The sequence below is a fragment of the Sinocyclocheilus rhinocerous genome, unplaced genomic scaffold (genome assembly GCF_001515625.1).
Source record: "Sinocyclocheilus rhinocerous isolate Xijiao unplaced genomic scaffold, SAMN03320098_v1.1 scaffold628, whole genome shotgun sequence".
In the NCBI taxonomy this organism is placed as follows: domain Eukaryota; kingdom Metazoa; phylum Chordata; class Actinopteri; order Cypriniformes; family Cyprinidae; genus Sinocyclocheilus; species Sinocyclocheilus rhinocerous.
In genome coordinates this window covers 498,764-506,402 of record NW_015650779.1, presented here as the reverse complement: position 1 = coordinate 506,402, position 7,639 = coordinate 498,764, and the positions used below count along the sequence as shown (strand labels likewise).

The window sequence follows — 7,639 nt, the reverse complement described above, 5'->3', positions numbered from 1 at the left end:
GTGTGTGTGTGTGTGTGTGAGTGAGAGAGTGTGTGTGTGTGTTGTTAAGAGTTTGCGGATCCACCTCGCACACAAAGAGTTCATTCGTACCCTGAGGCTCATCAGTGATCAGGGCAGGTGGCATTAAGAAACACACTTTTTCATACAATAGTGGATGATGTTGATAGTTAATGTGATTCTCTTCACTTGTGGTGGCTCTATATAGGACTCCTGTGTGAATACGTGGAGAAGTGACTTAATGCATCCACTAAACATCAACAAAACAGTGTTGACTGAAAGTTACTGCAAAAATGCATTGAAAATGTAAAGTTAGTTATGAGATGATAGCAGCATTTGAGAGCAGGTGATATTGCTTTGATACTTTGTTTTGCAATGCAATGACATTCAGACATTTCTGTGTCCATATTGTTTTGGAACCACTTTCATTTATATATATCATCTGTGGGGAAACATCGTAATTCCCCACAGAGATTCACTACTGTTCAAAAGTTTGGGGTTGGCAAGATTTTTTAATGTTTTTGAAAATAATTCTCTTCTGCTCACCAAGGCTGCATTTATTTGTCCAAAAGTGCAGTAAAAACAGTAATATTGTGAAATAATATTACAATTTAAAATAACTGTTTTCTACGTCAATATGTGTTCAAATGTAATTTATTTCTGTGATCAAAGCTGTATTTTCAGCATCATTACGCCAGTCTTCAGTGTCACATGATCTTTCAGAAATCATTCTAATATAATAAATTCATTCAATGCTGAAAACAGTTGTGCTGCTTCACGTTTTCAAACTTAGACTCATTTCTTTCAGGGTCCTTTGATCAATAGAATCAAAAGAAAAGCATTTTTATATATATAAAAAATATTTTGTAACATTATAAATGTATTTACTGTCACTTTTGACCAATTTAATGCATCATTGCTGAATAAAAGTATCAATTAAAAACCAATTAAAAGTATCAATTAAGAATCTTAATGCCCTAAACTTATGAACGATGTATATTCTGTGCAAGTGAATGCATGTAGTGCACTCATTTCAGCTGTATTTCTAAGTGTACTTTCTTTTTCCTGACAGCACCAGCACATAGGTTGTTCTTGTCTTAGTTTTTATTAGTTTATTACAAGATTTTGTCCCCATAAAAACCTGTGTATTATGTAGAAGGGCTCATACAGCAGTCTGTGTCTCATGCGGTTTACAAAGAGCTTTTCAGGATTCATGCTGTGAGAGTTCAGATCCTCCACAGGTCAACAGAGGCCTGTTTAGAAAGACTAACTTTCATGGGTTGTGCTCTTTACCCTGGAAACACACACACACACACACAGCTGGCTGTCGTGTGTGAGTGAGTGTGTGTGTGTTTGTGTGTGTGTATATATATATATATATATATATGTGTGTGTATTATTTAGTAGTATTATTACTATAACTGTGTTTAATAATAACAACAATAATAATAATAGTAATTAGAAGTAGTAGTAGTAGTGATTACTAATAATAACATAAATTATTATTAATTGTAATATTAAATAGTAGTAGCATTAATAGTAGTGTTTTACAATTATATTGTTTTTAATCATTATTATTAATAATAATAAATATACAAATGATAACAACAATGCATTATATAATATACTACTACTAATTAGTATTATTAGCATTAGCATTGTTTTTGTTATTACTAGAGGTGTTTTTGAAGCCACCTATTAATGTTTCTTTTAAGCTGTTTAATATTATTTATTGTTATATTAATTAATATTAAAATTATAATTATTAGTATTAGTAGTAGTAGTAGTAGCATTAATAGTAGTAGTACTGTGTATTAGTATTATTAAAGTTGATTTTATTAATAGCAATAATAGTAATTAAAATAAAAATAATAAAACAATATATTGTATAATATATTATTACTAATAAAATAATTATTATTTGTGGTAATAGTAGTATCTTAGTATTGTTTTATTATTACTAGTAGTATTATTGAAACAGATGATAATAATAATAATAATAATAAACAATATACATAAAAGAAGTGACACAAATATGAAAAAACAAATGTGTTCAAATGCATTTGTGTGCAGCATTTATATTATGTTTGTGAATATGTCACTTCCTATTTAGAATATGACATTATTATTATTTTTTCATGTTTTGTAATTTTTAAATTTCTCACTGAAGTCGGGATCAGCTGCGTTTTGTTATTGATGTTTTCTCTTTTTTTTTCTTGCGATGTGTTGAGCATGTGTCACACAGATCTTAACACACACCTGCTGCTGCTCATCACATCCAAACTCATCCAAACTCACAAGCTTCATCTCAACTCAAGGATCAGCTTCCTCCTGCTGATGAATTTACTGAACCCGCCGGCCTGATTCTGCACCACTGAAATTAATATCTCAACAAGATAACAATAAACATGAACTAACAGAACTGTAAGAAGACTTGAAGTGGCTAGACATATTTGTGTAGAGAAAGACCTGAAAAAAACGTGTATGTTTTCAGATTATTAATGGTTGATGGGTAATTTAGAAAGAATAAATGCTAAAATGTATTTTGAACAAGCAAATATTTAAAACCTGCCATCGGTACTAAGCTGTTTCATAGGAAACGACCGTTTAACCAATGAACAATTAAGACATTTTAGTTCAAAGTTCTTTACAGTGTCAAGATTTGCAAATGGAATAATTTGAACAAGCCAAATGTAAATAATATATTTAAGAAAATACGAGAAGTGTTTGACAGGGGAAAAAAAAGAAATGTAATTAATTATTAACATAAATTAGCATTTATTTGAAAGAGACATCTTTTACACCAGTGTGTGTGTGTGTGTGCGTTTTTAAACTTTCAACAGTTAAAAGAAAAAAAAAACTTTATGACCCCAAGCTTTTGAACTCTCAAAATGTTTCGAGGTTAAAGGTCAGTGCATAAATGGGTAATAAATGATCAGTTTTTAAAAATGATTAATTGACATACAATAATTATATCTGTGTAACAAACCAAAAGTAAACACATGCATTTAAGAAAAATACAAGGAAAGTAAAGACTACTGACAAATGTTTGACAGAAGAAAAAAACTTTAATTTATTATTAAAATGACATAAATAAAACTCACAAAGAGTCCAACAAATACAAATAGATAGATATGTACAAATGATTTCTCTATAGGATGGATTGCAGACAAAGCTACAGGGTCACTTTTCAAACCGTTTTCAAACTAAACAGCAAAGTCCGTCTACAGAAAGCACATGTAAGACTGTTACTGTTACATACTGTAAAACCATCAAAATGGGCATTAATTTCTATTTATTTACACACATATACATTTTAGTCAGTCAACAGCACGATTTGCTCTTATTAATCTTTCAGATAATATGATTAAGAACAACAAACACCATGATTGGCCCCAAACGGTTTTTGCAAATATAGATACTCTATGATTAAGTGATCGTCTCTCGTCATTACTTCGTGCCACGATACCATACAGATACGAATGAAGAAAATCAACCCGTTTCCCGTTTCCTTTCGCACAGGCCTTCTGATTGTCGGCTCTTCTGCATTCCCTCTGGAAGCAGACGTCTGACCAGCGTCTGTAGAATCTTCACCTCAGATCACGTCCTGAGAGCCACAGTCTGATGGATCTCAGTAGCTCTGTGCCACAGGCGCCCAGGACGCTGTAAGCCTGGCGATGGAGCTCTCAAACTGAGCGTCTCCCACGCCGACCTCGCTCAGGCCCGGGTCGTACATCGAGGAGGGAGAGGACACGGGCAGAGAGGAGGTCAGCCCCGAGTAGGACACCGAGGAACCGCGCAGGAACTGAGACGTCAGGCCGCCCGTGATGGACCCCGATGCTGAGCCCGAGGGGGTGAGGCTCGTCCCCGCGACCGACCACAAGCTTGGGTACTGGCTGGAACGCAGAAAACGCACGGTTAGCCAGCGAATCCACTTAGAGAGATCTTAGGTTTGTCCCTATTTTACCCAGCACTGGGTTGCATTTAACCCAGCAGTTTTTAGAGTGTATAATGGACTGACACATGGATCAGAGTTCATTTGCTCTTACTGCTGGTCGTGCTGCGGTGGGGGTAATGGCTGGGATACGGCGCAGCTCTGTGGTTCCTCAGGCTGGAGTATCTCTCACAGTACGAGCCAGAGGAGTGAACGGGGGCCCCGTTGAACTGAGGAGGGCTGCTGCTGGGGCCCATAGGGCCATTACTGGGCAGGAACCAGCCACCAACTGTTGGAGGAAGACGCATGTGTTAAATATGCTATAAGACACTGTTTGTTTTAGTAGTTCATGAAGTTCTGGTTTACTTACGTTGCGAGTATCCAGATTGCTGGTTGTCAGTGCTGTGGTCTGGGACGTCCTTGTGGTCACTTCTGTTGATGTGACAACAAATAGAGTTCAGTTTTAATAATGTTAATAAGTACATAACAAAATCTAAATACATTTTATAAAGAAATTATGTCAGGTAATTGCATACCTTTCTTTGGCATCCAGGAAGGCTTTGGCAAATGGGTTGTGCTTGATCTTCAAAGCTGTGATCTGAAAATTAATTAGAGCAAATTAATACAGAGGAAATTGTTCTTTACGCAGGACGCATCTCAGGCTTTATTTAACAAACACTCACCTCTTCATTCTGATAAGCTGTGACCGCAATAAACTGAGTCTCAGGAAAAGACTGACTGCTGATCATTTTCTGGATCCCACCGACTTTCACTATGTGAATCCTGGGCTCGTATTTGTGCAAAGAGTTCAACATAATCTAAAAAAAATAACGGTTGTGAAATTTCATATTGAATATAATATATACTGTATATCATTTCATATTATTTGAAAGGATTGCATTTGTGTTGCGATTTTATTTATGTATTTTTTTTTCTCTGTTGAGAACTAAAGAGTGTCTTTACCTGTCCGCCTCCATTGAGTTTATTGGAGAGTTTGACTTTGCTGAAGGAGATGGGCGCTTTCATCCAGTGTGCGCCGAAGTTGGGTGAGTCTGGATGGATGTAGACGCAGCTCGGGCTCTGCGGTTCAGGTTTCCCTCCCGGCACCCATTCACCGTTCACATATTTCCACCGATTATTATCGGCCGCCACGAAGTCCAGCAGGACCGAGTACATAGCGTTGGGGTCCAGACCGGCGAAACTGGCTCTGAGCACGGGAAACATTCGCCTAGAAGAGGAGACAAAGACTGCATGGTCAAAAACATTTTAATAGCATTCAAACTCAATGAATTCGATAAGAATAATTATTATCAACTAATTATCGACTATTATCGGTTGTCAAAATTAGACCGCTAATAAGTCATCGTAACCATAGCGACACTACAAAAATGTTCTCAAGCGATGACCGACGTCTAGCGAAATTTCACCGACTGTGGTCAAGACTTTTTTTTTTTTTAGATAGCCTAGATTAGGAGCATTCATGAAAAAAAGTGCAAAAACCGCATATCTTCTTTCATTAAATGGAAGCGTTTTAGTGCATCTCAACTTACCTTCCAGTTTTCGTGACAATCATTTCATTGGTGAGCTCTTTAAATTTGCCCCATAACTCCGCGTCTTCTAGGGAAATTTTAATATCCCGTTCCGACGCGTCGCCCTTCTCGCTGCCCTCCTGAAACTCGCTCTTCACGGCGCTCAGGAGGTGCTCCAGGCGCTGGTCGGGACTCGAGGAAGACATATTTCCGATCAAATCAATAGAAGTCCGAAATCACTAAATCCCGTTGGGTTGCGATGCTTTGACAGCGCGTCTCAATCTGCCCTTTAACGCGCCGGAGCCTTTTTAAAGGGCCGATATACGGAGCTCCCGCTGTCTCGGGGCGTGACCCGCAGCGCCAGCCCAGGCCCATCGCGCCCGATAATATGTCGCCGCAAAACGGAAAGTATATTCTTGACATTCATAGAGGCCCATTACAAAGCGTTGAAGTGTTTGAAAGTCCACAGTCAATGAAAAAAAGTTTAAGATACAGGCCTTTTGTGTAAAATAAATAAATAAATAGGTTACACCTTATTTAAGATTATATGGTTAGGGTTTGGTTTAGGGTTACTTGCATGTAATTATGCATAATTAATTGTTATTATAATAGTACACACATGTAACATGAGCAACAAAGACACCTTAAAATAAAGTGTTAATTAAATAAAAAAGAGAAAATTACATAAGGAGCAAAGTATAAGCACAACTTCAGATGGGCCTATTAAACAATTCATTTATTTAGGCTACTGTTTTTGAATATAGCAACTTTGTTTTTCGTTTTTTTTTTAATTGGTTTATTATTATTGTTTTTATTTAGCTACTTTTACACATTTTGTACTTTGTTATTTGTTCTTCTGATTTAATTGGGCATAATATTAAATTGTTTAAATATAGCCTATTTCTTCTTCTTCTTCTTCTTTTAATATTGCATACTGTGATATTATTAGAATGATTTCACATGGAAACATTTTCCTCGGCGTGGCAGGAGAGTAGCCTAATCCAAACTTGTTTTCCTATTCGGGAACTCATCTTCGAAACAAAAGAAGGAAGAGAGACAGTGTCTGCTCCGCGCTGCCTTTGAACTCTTTGCGAATAATGCTAATCTTTTGTTGTCCCAGATACTCGTGTGAGAAAGCTGGTGTTTGCTGGGACGCCCATTAGGACGCGGCCATCGACTGAAGTGTGGATGATGGCCTGAAGCTGATATGTGTGAATTCCCTCAATCCAGCATGACTCCAGTCCAGCCAGCAACAGCGGAGAGATTGAAATAATAAACATAGCCTACATATTATTTACAACTGAAATATTTCACCTTTTTTTTTCTTTCTTTTTTTTATTGCAAGTAATTGTAGAAATGGGCACATTGTTGCTTTTATTTTAACTTTTTAAATATTTAAATATTTTTAAAATATATTTTTTTTCTTCGCACTGATTTGAATTTGAAGTGCCGAGTGTCACGGTCAATAAACGTCCTATGGTTTATATTAGGTTACTTGATATTAGAAGTTTATACGACAATGACAGCAGTGTCATGCGCTGTGATATTTTATACTTTCCCTAAACCTATTATAAAACATCCATTTGTTTTATTAAAATAAATGTTACTGGATAAGAGTTATGTTTCTCAAGTTTTATGACATCATATTAATTACTTTATGGAATATTCTTTATGAAAAAAAAATATAATATGCAATGCCACATGGCCATTATGTGAACTGCAATAAAAAAAGGCATCTAAAATTCATATAAATTTAACCTAATATCTTGATGTTGAAAAAAGGGGTTAATGTCGATGTTATTATGCATCATGGTACAATGAAACCTTTATTTGCACAAATCCTTATTCACCAGATTTTTAGGGAAAACTGTGATGGTCATTTAAGATCAAGTGTTTTACAGTAAACACCACTGCACTTGGAGATGATGATAGAGGATGTAGTCTGCGCTTCTCAGGGGCCGTAAATGTGAAGGGCCCTCACACCTTTCTGCTCAGATTCAACGGATTTACAGAGCAACAAACAGCCTGCGATCAGACACATCAACTCACGCTCCTGAGCTTGTTACATTGTCACACACTCACACACACACACTCACTCACACACACACACTCACACTCACACACAGACACTCACACACACACACACACACACACACACTCTCTCTCTCTCTCTCTCACA

At 36.5% G+C, this 7,639-nt stretch overlaps 1 pseudogene; it reads right to left on the bottom strand.

The window, feature by feature from the left end:
• Nucleotides 1-3,628: 3,628 nt before the first annotated feature.
• LOC107712596 (brachyury protein homolog A-like) lies at nt 3,629-5,669 on the bottom strand (annotated as a pseudogene).
• Between the last annotated feature and the right edge of the window lie 1,970 nt (nt 5,670-7,639).